Source organism: Muntiacus reevesi, chromosome 15 (assembly GCF_963930625.1).
Source record: "Muntiacus reevesi chromosome 15, mMunRee1.1, whole genome shotgun sequence".
Lineage (NCBI taxonomy): Eukaryota > Metazoa > Chordata > Mammalia > Artiodactyla > Cervidae > Muntiacus > Muntiacus reevesi.
The window spans coordinates 43381506-43398604 of record NC_089263.1 but is presented as its reverse complement, the minus strand read 5'-3'; the positions used below and the strand labels follow the sequence as shown (position 1 = coordinate 43398604).

The following is a 17099-nucleotide window of genomic DNA, read 5'->3' as shown; positions in this document are numbered from 1 at the left end:
TTTTCTTACCGTCTGTTACCTTCTGTTTTGCGTCCGACCAAACTACTCTTGAATTGTGGATATAGGGTTAAATGAGTTTCTTGCACACTTGGTAATTTCGTGACCTAGTAGGCTGTAATAGTACTTATGGAACAACTGGTCCAGAACTTGGATCTTTTTATACGAAATTTGAGGTGAAAAGGAAAGTTTGCCTTTGTTGATACAGAGAGATAATGGCAGAACTGAGTTTAGAACCCAGATGCCTGAATCCTAGTCCAAGGTTTATCATCTTGGGCTCTCTTCGTAAAGAATGTTCCTTACTGTTTACAGAATTATTTCACATAAGTGATAACTGATCCACACAATAACTTTAGAGTTAGTTAAATTATTATTCTCCTTTTTTACAACGAAGAGAGCTGAAGTTTGGGGCTGTTACCTGGTCATCCAAGTACGAGGAGGCAGAGTCAGAGCTGGAACCCAGATTTCGTGTCTCCAGTTTGTTTTTCACTCTTTCTACATTTATGGCAGCAAATCTGTATCACAAGTCAATTATGTTTATTCTTGTGTAATAGTAAGAAAGCAATTAAGTCCAGTTTAGCAATGTAAAAAGACATTTTTTCAAGAAAATACAAATTTTCTAGACATAGTTGACATTGTGATCTTTTTATTTTCATTTTACTTGAGAGTTAAGCCATTGAAGAAAAAATTTGGCTAGGAGACTGCGACAGGGCAAGTTAAGTGTGTAGGAGATTTACCACAGGTAATGGCAGATTGAAATTGAAGACAATGATATTTGATAACCTACTTAGGACAAGATGTAGGTTGGGTAAAGGCAGAGCTCTAAAGTTGAATTCTAATAGAGTATTGACATTTTCTAAATTAATTGCCACGGTTTGTTAAGGAATGGTTTGTTTATACTTCTTTGGCCTTAGAAGTTTTATTTTCCCACCCTGGAGACATGGTCTGAATGAAGAAGTCATAGGTATCAGGTATTTTGTAGGGCCTAACTTTCTCAGTTTGAAAACAAAACAGTGTGTGTTTGTTTAAAAAAAAACAAACAACCTTTGCTTTTTAGTAATTTATTATTATTTTTTAAAAAGGAGCGTATACTATCTATAAACATTTAAAATATTTTTAAGAACTTTCAGATGGAGGACCCTGTTTTCAGATTCCCTCCCTGTGAGTGAAGGAGGTCCAGATAGATTACTGCACTCATTTCAGTAATTCTCAACAGGGACTGTTTTGCTCCCCTGAGGACAGTGAGAATGTCTGGAGACACTATTGATTGTCATAACCATGGAGAGATTCTTCTGGCATCTAGTGGGTAGCAGGTCAGCTGAACATCTTGAAATGCTCAGGATAATCCCTCACAACAGTTTTCTAGCTCCAAATGGCAGTAGTGCTGAAGTAGACCTTGTCAAATGTTGAACAAAAAAGATGGACCTCTAAGTACTATACTTGGTTCTAACATTAATTAATTGAATAAAATATTCTGTATTTCTGAGTGGTCACAGTGACTTTGAAATATAATTAGTGTAATTCCTAAGCTAATGAGTAGGGGAGAGTAGAACTACAAAGAGTGAAAGATGTCTTAGAGGTCTCCCATTTTGCAGATGGGAGAGCCACTTCAAATCCTCTTTGCAAGTTAAGTGCAGGTTTTATTAATACATAACCACTGTGAGGAAGTAAGTTTGCAGAATAGGGTATTCCCAGTTACACAGGATTTTGATTTTTGTTTGGTCCCATCTAAACTATATTTTTAACCTTTAAATTAAACTGCCATTCACTAAGGGTCTTTTTAGAATTCAGTGCTTACCAGTATATTAGAACATAATTTAAGCATCTAATGTAAACCTTGTCCTGGCATGGAGTCCCACTGAAGGACAATTCCTGCTGAATTTATAGAACTTGGAGGATTTAGATTTAAATCTGTGTTTATTGATAGTGTTGTATGTTTGATTTTTAGGAACTGGAAGTTAGAATTATTACAGAATAGAAATAAAACCTTGTCTAGTTGCTAAAGTTTCATATTACCGTCTTACTGTGCCCCATCCCCTCCCTTTTTTCCCCCAAGGAATGGCCTTACGGTGACACTAAGCACGTAACTTAGTCTGACAAGTGGCTAGCGTAAGGCTTAGCATATAATGGGTATTGACTAAATGTTAATTTTCTTGTATGGCAAGGTAACAGTTCAGTCTTCTTGGCTTAAAAAAAGGTAAGTGCTTACGTAGCTGATATATTGATTATTTTGGATCATTCTAGTAACTTTATTGAGGTATAATTGATAAATGATGTATCACACAAATTTAAAGCATATAATTGAATACTTTTTAAAAAGTTGTAATATGGTGATACACAATATTGTATAAGAGCTGTACAATATAGTGATTCACAGCTTTTAAAGGTTATACTCCATTTATAGTTATAAAATTGGCCATATTTCCCGTTACGCACTGTGTCCTTTTAGCTTATTTTATGCATAGTACTTTGTACCTCTCAATCTTCTACCGCTATCTTGCCCCTACCCCCTTCCCTCTGACCACTGGTAATTACTACTTTGTTCTCTGTGAGTCTGCTTCTTTTGTTGTTGTGTTTGCTGGTTTATTTTTTTGATTCCACATACAAGTGATATCATAATATTTGTCCTTCTCTGACTTATTTCACTTAGTGTAATAACCTCCAGGTCCATCCATGTTGCTTCAAATGGCAAAATTTCATTCTTTTTATGGCTAAGTAGTATTCCATTGTATATATAGACCACATCTTCTTCATTCATCCATTCTGGACACTTAGGTTGCTTCCATATCTTGGCAATTGTAAATAATGTGGCTGTGAACATTGGGCATAATTGAATACTTTTGGACATATATACATTTTGTGAAGCCATCATGACATCGTGATTAGGAATATAGTCAGATAATCAAGAAAACAAATAATATCTATAATCTCTCAGAGTTTCCTTTTGCCCCTTCGTAATCCCTTCCTCTCACCCTTGCTTGCCTGCCTTCCTACCCCTGGGCAACCGTTGATCTGCTTTCCTCTACATTAGTTTGTGTCTTTTGTATACATAACGTGTGTGTGTGACCCCTCTTTGTGACCTCTTGGACTGTAGCCCGCCAGGCTTCTGTGTCCATGGGACTTCCCAGGCAAGAATACAGAGTGGGTTGCCATTTCCTACTCCAGGGATCGTCCCAACCCAGGAATCAAATCCACGTCTTTGACATGTCCTGCGTTGGCACTGTGCCGCCTGGGAGGCCCATGCGTAACCTAGACATGGAATTGACAGCGCTTACTCTTTTGGATTGGTTTCTTTTACTCAGCACACTTTGAAATTCCTCTGTGTTTGTTGTGTGATGATGTGTCTATAGTACATAGCTCTTACTGCTTTTCTTGTATGGATATGCTATAATTTGGTTGTCCCGGTCACATGTTGATGAACATGTGGGTTTTCAGTTTTGGACTATTACTTGTAAAATTGCTGTGAGGTACACCTATTGTGTAGACATATGCTTTCTTTTCTCTTGGAATCAGAACTTAGGAATGAAATGGATGAATCCTATGACAGTTGTTTTCTTTTTAGAAACAAATGTACTGTTTCTTGGTATTTTTATTTAACCAATTTACAATCTCATAAGCAGTATATGAGAGTTGTAGTTCCTGTAGAAATGCACCACCACCACCTGATAATGGGCTTTCTTTTTCTTGTCAACCACTATAATAAGTTATGTAGCAGGTGTAGTTACTATTTCCCTGATATCTGATAACATTGAGCTTCTTTTCACATGCTTATTTGCCATTGTATATGATTTCTTTGATGAGATCAAGTTCAAATATTTCGCCTATTTTTAAATTGAGCTGTTTGCTTTCTTACTCAGTTTTGAAGATTCTGAATATATTCTGTATGTGTGCTAAATCACTTCAGTCACATCTGACTCTCTGCAACCCTGTGGACTAGCCTGCCAGGCCCGTTTTGTCCATGGGATTCTCCAGGCAGGAATGCTAGAATGGGTTCCTGTGTCCTCCTCCAGGGGGTCTTCCCCACCCAGGAGTCGAACCTGTGTTTCTTATGTCTCCTGCATTGGCAGGCGGGTTCTTTACCACTAACGCCACCTGGGAAACCCTGTATTCTGTATATAAGTACTTTATCAAATACATGATTCACAGAGTTTTTTTTCTTAAATATCTTTTAATTCGCTTAACATTTTCTTTGAAGGAATAGGAATTCTTAATTTTGATTAAGTTCATATATCAACTTTTTCTTGTATGGTTCATGCTTTTGTATCTGGAACCTTTGCCTAAGTCCAAGGTCATAATAATTTTCTCCTATGCTTTCTTCTAGAGTTTTATCATTTTAGGATCTATGTCTGTGATCCATCTTGAGTTAGCTGTGAATATAGTTTGAGATATGGATTGAATTTTTTTTTTGCAAATGGATCGCCAAGTGTTCTAGCACTGTTTGTTGAAAAAGACTTTCCTTTCTCCGCTGAATTGCTATACTTTTCCAAAATTCAGTTGTCTCTATATGTATAGAACTATTTTGGGACTGTTTTGTTCTGGTGATCTGTTTGTCTGTGTTGCTGCCTACACCATGGTGCATTTTATTGTTATTATTACTGTAACTTGATAATAAATCTTGAAATTAGATAGTGTATACCCTCCAACTTTTTTCTTCCTTTCCAAAGGTTTTTTTTTTTTTTTTTTTTGCTGTAGGAGGAGGGAGCTATGCCTTGTGTTTTAACTTTCCATAAGATTAGCTTGTTAATTTCTAAAATAATTAAATGAATAAGTAAAAAATTTTGCTGGCAGTGAGATTGTGATGAATCTGTAGGTCAGTTTGGGAAAAATTGACAGTAATAATTTTTCTGACTCATGAAGAAGGTATGTTTCTTCATTTTATATAGAACTTCTTTAATTTCTCTAGCAATGTTTTGTATTTTTTAATCTACAGGTCTTAAATGCATCTTTTGTCACTTATCCCTAAATATTTTCTACTTTTGATATCCTTGTAAATGGTATCTTCATGACTATCTCTGATTGCTAGTAAAATACAGTTGATTTTCATACATTGAGCTTATATCTTGAAACTGTGCTGAATTCACTTGTTCTATTAGTATTGTGTAGATTTCATTGATTCTTTTACATACTTGAACTCATTGTCTGTTAATAGAGTCTTTAGGTCTTCTTTTTAATCTTGATGCCTTTGTATCTTTTTCTTGTTTTATTGCACTTATTGGAATTTCTAGTACAGTGTAAAATAGAAGTGGTGAGAGTGGATATCCTTGTCTTTTTATTGATCTTAAAGGTAAGGTCTGTTTTTTAACTAACCATATAATGCCATGTTCGTTGTAGGCTTTTGAATAAATGTTCTTTGTCATGTTGAGAAAGTCTTACTCTGTTAGTTTGCTGAGAGTTTTCATCAGGAATGGATACTAGATCCGTCAAACTCTCTTTTCTGTTTCTGTTGAGGTTAACAGGTTTTTAAATTTTTTTCATTTTGTTTTTTAAAGATTTTGTTGTTAACTTTTTTTAAAGTCTCTATTGAATTTGTTACAGTTTTGCTTCTGTTGTCTATATTCTATTTTTTTTGGCCTTGAGGCATGTGAGATCTTAGCTGCTGGACTAGAGATTGAGCCCACACCCCCTGCACTGGGAGGCAAGGTATTAAACCCATGGACCACCAAGGAAGTCCCTCATTCTGTTAATATGATAAATTCCGGTATGGATTTTCAAATGTTGAATCAACTCTGCAGTCCTCTGTAAGCCTAGGTTGATTGTGACATCTTGTCATTTTCATATAATGTTAGATTTTGTATGCTAGAATGTTTGTAATTCTGTAGTTATATTTTTGGGGGATATTACTCTTCTTGTAGTGTTTTTGCTTTTTTTAAATATAATGTTAGCCTTATATTATTAATTATAATTATAATTATAATATATATATTATATATATTATAATTATATTATTAATTGAGAAACGTTCCTTTCTCTTTAGTTTTCTGGAATTGTTCATAGAAAAGTTGTATCTTTTTTTTTTTTTTTTTTCATGAACGTTTGGTAGACTTCACCAGCAAAGCCATCTAGATACAGCGTTTTCTTGGAGGGAAGGTTCTTAACTACTTTAGTAGGTAGGGGTCTGTTTGGGTTATATGTTTCTTCTTGAAACAGAAGTTTGTGTCTTTCAAGGAATTTTCTTATTTCATATTAAGTTGTCAGATTTATAGGCATAAAGTTGTTCATAATGCTTCCTATTGTTCTTTGACACCTATAGAATCTATAAAGAACCAGTTTGTGACTTCATTGATTTTTCTCTATTTAATGGATTTCTGCTTTGGTCTTTATTATTTCTTTTTCCTGCTTAGTTTTAGTTTAATTTGCTCTTTTTCTAGCTTCCTTAAGTGTAAACAGAGGTTATTAATTTGACACCTTTTTTCTTGATAATGTATGCATATGTTGATATAAATTTTCTCTAAACAATGTCATGCAAATTATGGCATTTTGTATTTTCATTTTCATCTAGGTCCAAAATGCATTCTAATTTACCTTTTGGTTTCTTCTTTGATCTATGGGTTATTAACTTGTGTGTTCTTTAGCTTCAAATATTAGTGGAGTATCCTGATATCTTTCTGTTATTGATTTCTAATATAGTTTCATTATTGTCAGAAAATGTATGTTTTATGACTTGAATTGTTCAAAATTTAGTGAAATTTGAGGGCCTGGAATATGTTTTAACTTGATGAATCTTTCATATTCACTTGAAAACAGTATATATTCTGCTGTTGTTGGGTTGAGTGTTTGAAAAGTGTCAGGACAAGTTGTTTGATAGTATTGTTCAAGTCTCCTATATCCTTGCTGAATTTCTTTCTTCTTCTTTTATGAATTATTGAACATGGGGGTGTGAAATTTCTGACTGTAATTGGGGGTTTGTCTTTCTTTTTGAGTTCTATCAGATTTTGTTTAACGTATTTTGAAGCTCTGATACTAGGTTTCTAAACATTTGGTGTTATTATCTCCTCTTTATAAATTGACTTCTTTTGCCTTATGAAATGATCTTTATCTGTGGTAATAACCTTTGCTCTGGAATCTAATAGTGATATAGAGACTTCCGCTTTCATTGCTAGCATTACTAGGATATATATATTTCTGTTTTTAATCTATTTGTTTTGTTACATTTATATAAAAATTTTTTTGGAGGCAGCATATATGTTTGAATCTTAATTTTTAATATAATGTAATCTTGGCCTTTTACTTAAGATATTTGGATGACTTTTTTTTCTTTTTTTCTTTGTCCCTGTGCTGTACCTTACATTCCCAGAACTTATTTATAACTAAAAATTTTTACCTTTTCACCCTCTTCACCCATTTTCCCCTCATACTCACTGCCTCAACCACCATTCTGATCTGTTTGAGTTTGGTTTTTTAGATTGCACGTGTAAATGAGATCATACAGTATTTCTTTCTCTGTCATTTCACTTAGCATAATGCCCTCTAAGTCTGCCTATGCTGTAACAAATGACAGTGCTTGGTAGAATTCACCATTGAAACCATCTGGTTCTGGATATTTCTTTGTTGGGATACTTTTGATTAGTGATTTAGTCTTCTTACTTGTTCTGTTCAGATTCAGACCAATAACTTATCATTTAGAATTGGATGATGTACAGTTAAAGACATTATTGATTTGAGTTTGATTTAAATTTTTGTCTTTTATCTTGCTTTTTTCTATTTGGCTTATCTTTTCATAGTTCTCTTTTTTTTGCCCTTTTTGTATTAGTTGAATAAATGTATGATTTTTTTTTTACATTTTTCTTTTATTGTCTTAATTAGCTATAATCTTGTAATATTTTACTGGTTGATTTAAGATTTATAATAACTGTTTTCAACTTGCCAGAGTCTATTTACTATTTGAGTGATATGCTGCACCACTTCTTGTATAAGAACTTTACAACAATTTACTTTCATTTATCTTCCCAGACTTTATACTTTTTTGATCATACATTTACTTACACATGTTGTAAACCCTATAATAGTTCAGTTTGTCTAAACAAGCAGTTATCTTTTAAGGACTTCTAAATAATGAAGAAAAAGATATATATTTACCCATGTAGTACCATTTTCAGTGCTTTTCATACCTTTGCAGAGATGTTTCTATCCATCCAGCATCATTTTGTTTTTGTTGGACTTCCTTTAACATTTCTTTTGTAGTGATACTCTGCTGGTGATGGATTCTTTACTATTTTAATGTCAAAATCTGTATTTTGCTTTCTTATTTGAAAGATGTTTTGCTGCAATGGGAATTCTAGGTTGATGGCTTTTCTCCTTAGTCCTTTAAATAAAGACTTTGCTCCACTGACTGTTTGCTTGCTTTGTTTCTGGTAAGAAGTCTGCTTTCCCCTCATCTGACTCTGTATATAGCTTCTTTTTTCTGTTTTTTTCTGGCTACTTTTAACACATTATTGACCGTGGAATTTTTGCTGAAACTAACGCCTGTGGTATTAATACGTCTCTGATCAATGCTCAGTAATGTATTATGATTTTCTCTTCGTCACTTGTTTTGAACAATTTGATTATGATGTGCATTGGTGTAGTTTTCTCACTATTTCTTGCCATAGAATCAGAGACTCTTAGATTTGTAGGTTTAGCTTTTTCATCAAGTTTGTTAATTTTTGGCCATTTTTTCCCAGTTATTTCTTCCCTCCCTTCTCTTATTTTTTTGGTTTCCCTTACTGGCATATAAAAAGGTATTAATATCAGGCTCATCTATTAGGAAGTATTGTATTGGAAGGTCTCATAGCATTTGAAAAAGGACTGATACTCTTTTCATTTTTTTTAGATTCTTTTTTCTGTGTTATATCTTGAGTAGTTCCTATAGCTACTCCTCAAATTCACGAGTATTTTCTTCTGCTGTATTAGTCTGCCATCCCACTGGTTTATTTTTCATCTCAAACATTGTAGTTTTTATCTAGTTCTTGGTGTATGTGTGTCTGTATGTACATATAAAATTATATCATCTGTGTATTTTCTTAGCTTCTTGAACATATAGAATACAAGTAAAATGTCGTTTGTAATATTCTCTGCTCATTCTGACGTCAGTTGGCTATTCTTCTCATCCTTGGTTGTTTTTCCTGCTTCTTTAAATGCTCAGTTATCTTTGGATGTCTCACTGTGAATTTTACCTTCTTAGCCTCAGGGTATTTTTATATTCCTATAAATTCTTGAGCTTTTAGTGAGATGCTGTTAAATTACTTGAAAACAGTTTGATTATTTCAAGTCTTGCTTTTAGAGTTTGTCGAGTGGATCCATCTAGGGGTAATTATGTCTTATGAGGCAATACCTTCCTGAATATTCCATTTAGTGCCTCACAGATGTGAGGGATTTTTTTTGTAGCTCAGCTGTCCCCAGCTTATATGAACCTCTGGCACTGTTGTCTCATATTCTCTCATAGTTCTTTTCCCTGTTCTGGCAAGTTTCCTTGTACGTATTTATGTTCAGACTGAAAGGAAACTTTCTCCAGTCTTCTAGGATCTTACTAGGTATGGCTTTCTCATCTTTGGTACTTTTCTCATGTGGACTCTAATTACGTTGGTTTCCTTGGACTGTCAGCTCATTTTCTCAACTCACAGTTTCCACTGGCTCTGCCTGGATTCCCTTTCCTCTCAGCATGGCCTGTAAACTCTTAAGTCAGTAAACTGGAGCTGTCAAAGGTATACTTCATTTGTTTGCCATCTGTCAGGAATGACTTTCCCTATCTGATGTCCATACCTGCTTGAAACATACAAACCAAAGAACAGAAAACCCCTGAAACATAAACAGTTTTCAAAACAGTGGACCTCAGATGCTGATAATAAGTTCTCCTAAATGAAGGAGACTGAAAATTGGATTCATAGCCGTGCAACTTGGCCCCTACTTTTTTTTTTTTTCCGTATATGCTAGGTTTTTTTTTTTTTCTTTTTTTATTTTTCAGTGGGTTTTGTCATACATTGATATGAATCAGCCATAGAGTTATACGTATTCCCCATCCCGGTCCCCCATCCCACCTCCCTCTCCACCCGATTCCTCTGGGTCTTCCCAGTGCACCAGCCCCGAGCACTTGACTCATGCATCCCACCTGAGCTGGTGATCTCTTTCACCACAGATAATGTACATGCTGTTCTTTCGAAACATCCCACCCTCACCTTCTCCCACAGAGTTCAAAAGTCTGTTCTGTACTTCTGCGTCTCTTCTTCTACCCTGCATATAGGGCCATCGTTACCATCTTTCTAAATTCCATATATATGTGTTAGTATACTGTAATGTTCTTTATCTTTCTGGGTTACTTCACTCAGGCCCCTACTTTTTAACATTTTTATATTTAGAGAAGAAATTTATGATCAGCTGACTATTGATTATATCTGTGAAAAATATTTAATTGTTCTCTAATCTGAATATATCAGTGTTTTAAAAAAGAAAGGTGGATTAAAATATCTTAAATCAGGAAAATGAGAAACTAGTGTTCATTAGATATAAAAAGTAATGTATAAAGACAGAAACAAGTATTGCTTATGTTCATTAAGTAAATAACTTGAAAGAGGTATAGATTATCTTGGAACAGATATGCCTGGAAATCTGAAAATGTATAGGAGTCACTATGAACTGTAAACTGCCTACAAAAATAAACTAAGTTGATAGTTGAATATGTTTTTAGGATTTAATATGCAAAGTTAGTAAGTAATCCTATATACATGTCACTAGACTCTTTATTATTAATTTGTATAAACTCTTTATATTCTTTAGTTTGACTCTTGAAATGTTTTATCTTTGTGTATTTATGAAAAAGTGATACACTGAGCAGATTATTTACATAAACAATGTTACTGATTAATTTGCTTAGTAAAACAAACTGTTCCATAATACACCAATTTTTTTTGTGTATTTTTGCATTAGCACTTCTCTTATTAAGGATTTTATCATTTTACATGGCTTATAGTACTGAATAAAATGTAGACTAGAAACAATTAGTGATAAACAGCTGAATAGCCATTACTTAAAGGTAACATTATCAGGTGCCAGAGATGAGCTGATTATAGCTATAAGGCATTGAACTTGATTCTTAGATTTCCTGACAGCCAAAGTGAAAAGAGAAACATGTTGAGGTACAGGCCTACAGTGTCTTAGAAAAGAAAGCATACTTTTTTTTTGGTTAAAACTTTTTATTCTGAGTTCGATCACAATTTGTGTATATATGTACATTCATATATTATCATATATTATCTAATGTCTCTTTTAGAAAGGTCATGTGGGAGAAATAGATTGTAGAGAAAATAGAAAAATAGCCAATTAGTATGTTTGTTAGATCTATTCGAACAGACAAGATCAAATGTCTACAAATAAATGTCTGTAATTTTTTTTTCATTTGTATAAGTGACATCACCATATTTCACATATGTCTTAACATAAAACTTTGACAATGTGGTAGAGAAAGAAAATTTTATTTTAGTCTCAGTTTCTTTTTCTTTTTTTTTTTTTAAGTCTCAGTTTCTTCTTCAACTTCTTGTTACCCCTCTCTGTTATTTTACATTTCATTAATATTGAATGAGAAATCACTTTCTGCGATGCCTATGCTTTTGCTAATGATATTTACTGTACCATAATCAATAGCCCATTTCTTTTAACCTTCTTACTAAGAAAGAATAAGAGGGAGGAAGGAAGGAGAAAGGAAGAAAGAAAGAAGCATCAGCAACAAAATAATAATCCTACCTACTGGATTTCAAAAGTACAGTCTGGAGGGACAGTTACTATGGAAAGGAAGTAGACTTTGTACGAACTCTAAGTTGAAAACCTAATATGGTTTGGATGCATGCATCAATCCATTTTTAGAAAATATCACTACTTATTACTTACAAGCCAATTTTGAATTAGGTATACTGTATGTGAAAGTGGTACTCCATGAATATGAGTGGTAATAAGACTTCTGGGATCCCCACTGGTGCAATGAAAAAGTAGACCAGATGCTATCAAGAAGGCATCTAAACAGTATAAGATGGCAACTGTATTCAAAGAAAAGCAGGGGCTAAAACTTATGCTTACACCTGAAAGCCTTAAGCCTTAAAACCTCTTCCTTAAGAATAGCGGGAAACCTGTAGAGCTTTGCTGAAGCCTTCTCTGTCATCCTGTAGGTATAGGAACTTTTCTTATTTACTTCTAATAATTTGGTTACTTTACTACAATGTAATTACTTACTTGCATGCCTGTATCTTACAACCTTCCTGAGAGTAGAAGTGTGTCTCTTCAGCTTTGTATCCCTAATCTCAGCATAGTGCCCAGCATGTATTAGGTGCTCAGTAAATATTATGTAATTCATGAATGAATATATTAGGTACCAGGAGAGCAAAGCTCTTCTTCTTTGAACATTTCAATGAAGAATGATAGAAAAAACCATTAAAGTCAGTATCAGAAATAACCCTTGGGTTATCTTAATAACCTGTGCAAAAAATTGTCTCAATATCTAAAATTTGTCCTGTGTGAAACAGAAAAATAAAAGCAAAAAAATAGGACGTTAAATGAAGAATGCTTACGGCATTATGGCAGAGGTTATTGTATAATCTTCACCATTATTGAAAGAACTCATGATTCTTAACATATGATTTTCAAAAAACTTATGAATCAGTGAGCACAACAACATGTCATGTTTGAAGTATATACCACCACCCCACCACCCCACCACCCCCAACATACCTAACAGAATAAACTGACTTGTAGGTAGACACGGAGAAGATGAAACAAAATACTGAGTTTGTGTCTCTTAATTGGTCACAGCAGCCACAGTAGACTAATATAAATCTTTTAGTGTTTTGTTGTTTTGCTTCTCCATATGAATTTGGAAATCAATTAAATTTGTGAATATTGTTAGGACTTTAAAAATTGGATGGCCTTGAATCCATAGGTTTAATTTAAAGGAGATTGACGTCTGTGGTATATCTACAGTTGGCCCTAAGACAGCATAGAGGTTGAGGGCACCAACCCTCTGCACAGTTGAAGATCAACATGTGACTTACAGTTGGTCTTCCACATCCCTGGTTCCACATCCAGAGAGTCAACTATGGATTGTGTAGTGCTGTAGTATTTACTTTTGAAAAAAAATTCATGTGTAAATGGACTTGAGCTGTTTAAACCTGTCCTTTTCAAGGGTCAGTTATATTCTTCCTATCTCACAGAGTCTCCATTTATTTAATTAGGCTTTCCTTAAAGTTCATAAAAGAAAATTTTATATTTTTCTCTGAGAAAGATTGGTGCATCTTTTATGGTCAGGAAAAGGTGCATTTAAAAAGATTGTTAAAATTAAAAGGGATGGCTTCTGTTTGCTGCAGAAGGAACTCATGTCACCACTTCATTAAATGGTAGTTTAGATAAAGATTAGCAAGAAAGAATGTTCATTTGGATAAAAAGTATATATAGATCACTACTTTATATATATATATATTTTTTTTTTTTTCACATTCTGCCATTTATTATATTGCTGGTTTAGTCACTCAGTTGGGTCTGATTCTTCAGACCCCATGGGGTGTAGCCTGCCAGGCTCCTCTGTCTCTGGGGATTTTCCAGGCAAGAATCCTGGAGTGGGTTGCCATTTCCTTCTCCTATATCTTTTAACAGAGTATGTTCTACATTACTTAGATCCTTCAGTATGAAAAGGAAGACAAATTAAACAAATATACTTGCAATATTGGGATAGAGAAGACAGCTCTTAAAACTTAAAGTTAGAAACTGCCATGGAAATGTTGGATAAATTTGCCCTTATAAAACATTTAAAATTTTTAATGATAAAATCTGTCATTAACAGAGTTAAAAGGCAAACAACCAAGAAACATTTGCAGCATGTTAAAAGGAGTTAATTTCCTTAATTTATGAACTGTTAAAAATGTATGAAATTGGGAGAAAATTGTAAAGGGTATTGTCAAGACATAATGGAAGGAGATTTTCCTCATACATTGCTGGCCAAGTGTAAATTAGAAAGCTTCATTAAATGTGAGAATTTTAAATGTACATGTGTTACGCTTTGAAACCAGTACTTCCATTTCTTAGTATTTTTTCCCCTGAGGAACTAAGTGGATGAATGTGTCCAAACACTTCAGTGTTGTTTAGAATAATGAAAAAATTGAACTAGTCTAAATACTATTTGGGGATTGATTTTAGAATTTAGGTATGTTCTTTTAGATGAACGTTAGCATTCTCAGAAATAGCATTCTAAAATTACTTCACAAATAGTTTGACCTTTTTCTCATGAACACAAAGTACATTTTAGTTATGGGTCTATCTCTTTTCTATCTTTTGGAAATTTTCTAAAAATGAAATTGTTTATAGAAGCAGCTGCCATGTATGGAAATAAAAGTTAATATTTTTGAACACTTACACGTGACAGGTGCTGGACCAAACATTTCACATGTGTTACTTGACTTAATTCCTTCAACAGACCAGTGTGGCAGATAGTAATTGATCTCCAAGGAAATTTGAGTATTACATAACTAGTAACGGGATATAGTATGTACAATCAGAATATCTGGGTTCTGATCTCAGCTATATTATTTGCTTAACAATTTATAGATACTTTGGCTGTCTAAAAAATTAACATAATTTCAGGTATTATATGAAAAAATGCATTTGAAGCACAGAGTTTATGGAAAAATTTAAAACATTTGAATTTTAATTGGAACCTTAAAGGTGCTAAAGTTGAATCAGATATTAATGATCTATTTAAAGTCAGTAGAGTTTTGTTTTTAAAAAATAAGAGTACAAACCTCTGAATATACTTGATGATGGTCTTGATTCTGTATTTTCAGTTTCTAACCTATTAAAAATGGGTAAATTAGAGAGGAACTTATTTAAAAATTATATTTTGATAAAACAAAGAATTGAATAAATGAAAGGAAGTGAAGTTCATTGTTGGTATTTTATTTTGAATAACACAAATCTTTAAGTTGCATCACTTAGCAACTTTATTCTTTGCTTCACCACCCCAAACTAAAGTGCCATAGCTAGCAAAAGGTGTGTTTGTGTTACCAAAAAAGGTGTGTTTGTTACCAGTGTTTGAATTGTTTAAAATCAGTAGCTTCAGAGTTCCCAGTCATCTTTTCTTTTCTGTCAGTTGTCCTTAGGACCTTCTGGAGGCAAGTTGGTTGTTATCATAAGCTGCTGCTTATAATCATGCCATTTCTTGTAAATTGTCTTTAAGAAAAGTAATTATTCATTTCTGCCTCCATTTCTTTAAAAATCTGAAGATAATAGTTCTGAACAACCATTTGAATAGCTGACTATAGTATAGTGCTTTGCTAGGTTTGGGGCAGCTGCAAAAGAATAAAGGACTTAATGGTATAAAAAGAGAATCATGTCAAATATGAAACATGAGTATAAAAGGCAAAGGGATCATGTATATTATATATTATTTATTTGGCTGCACCGGCTCTTATCTAGTTCCCTGACCAGGAATTGAACCTTAGCCCCCTGCATAGGGAGGATGGATCTTGTAGTCTCAGGAGGATCATATATAAACAAGATCGTTTGAAGAAAACTTCCTGAAGCTGGGTCATTTGAGGTGTACCTTGAAAGATGATTGAAATTTTAGTAGATGTAAAAGAAGAGCACAGCTATAAATGCAGGAATGTTGAGGGCAGTGGTCTTTCAGGCTTTTAAAATATAAGGGTATCAGGCCTCACCCTAGAAATTACAGTTTAATGGCAAGGTTCCTGAATTTCATTGTAGGAACAGATTCCTCATTTCAAGTACCAGTATTAAGGATACTCAGCCTATATACCAAAACCTCTGCATCATTCTTCCTAGTCAATACTACTGCTACTCAAAATGTAGCCTACAGACTGGTGCAAGTTTTTCATGTATTTATTACAGGTCTGTAACATGTTAAGTGTAGAAATTGAGGTGTTGAGAAGCTCATCTCAGTGTGATAATGCTGTGACATCCAGTTGTGTGATTGAGGACCTGCCTTGTTGAATATAGACTATTGAATAGAGTATAGGTGCTTTTCACTGTATTTTCTAGCAATTTTTTGTACAGCATTTGTCTGTTTTGAATTGGAATTTAAAAACAAATGAACAGAATCCCCAAAAAACAAAAAGCAACTGTCCCTATATATAATTTGAGAAGTATGGTCTACACAGTGTTTAAAATTAACTTTTTATATTCTGACTCATTCTGTTTTTATCCTGTTTTATTTTGTTGTTGTTTTCACCCTCTGTTGTTTTAAAGTATGCCTTCTTTTCCTAGTGAAATAGTATTTACTTTCCCTTACTAGTATTTTAAAATGTGTGTATGTTTAATTATTTTCAGTATTCAAAAGAATGCCTTTGAATTTAGGGATATGAATTGAGAAACTGTTTTCTATTTTGGAGGTAAAGAACTAGATCGAGAATAGATTTCTGGATTTAGCGAAAATAGTTTTCAGTCTTTTTTTTATACAGAATTATGTGTTTTGTGAATAGAGATGTAATGCTTCTCACTTTACAGTATATATGTGATTTTTATTTATTTTAATGCTTAATTTGACAAAAACTTGCAGTACAGTGTTGAATAAAAGTGGCAAAAGCAGACATCCTTGTCCTGTTCGTGTTTTTAGGGGTAAAACTTTAGGTCTTTTACCAGTCATCATGAAGTTAGGTATGGGATTTTCATAGATATCCTTTATTAGATTGAGGATGTTACTTTTATTATATATAATTTTATTTTTTTATTTTTGGCTGTGTTGAGTCTTTGTTGTGGTGCAGGCTTTTCTCTAGTTGTGGAGAGCCCAAGGGCTGCTCCTCATTGCGGTGCATGGCCTGCTCACTGCAGTACATGGCCTGCTCCTCATTGCAGTGCATGGCCTGCTCCTCATTGCAGTGCATGGCCTGCTCCTCACTGCAGTGCATGGCCTGCTCCTCATTGCAGTGCATGCGCTCCTCATTGCAGTGCATGGGCTGCTCCTCACTGCAGTGCATGCGCTCCTCATTGCAGTGCATGGGCTGCTCCTCATTGCAGTGCATGCGCTCCTCACTGCAGTACATGGCCTGCTCCTCATTGCAGTGCATGGCCTGCTCCTCACTGCAGTGCATGGCCTGCTCCTCATTGCAGTGCATGGGCTGCTCCTCACTGCAGTGCAT

At 34.1% G+C, this 17099-nt stretch overlaps 1 protein-coding gene across 3 annotated transcripts in view; it reads left to right on the top strand.

The window, feature by feature from the left end:
• RALGAPA1 (Ral GTPase activating protein catalytic subunit alpha 1) overlaps positions 1-17099 on the top strand; it is a 200159-nt gene that overhangs the window by 1124 nt on the left and 181936 nt on the right. The gene's annotated exons all lie outside the window — the stretch shown is intronic.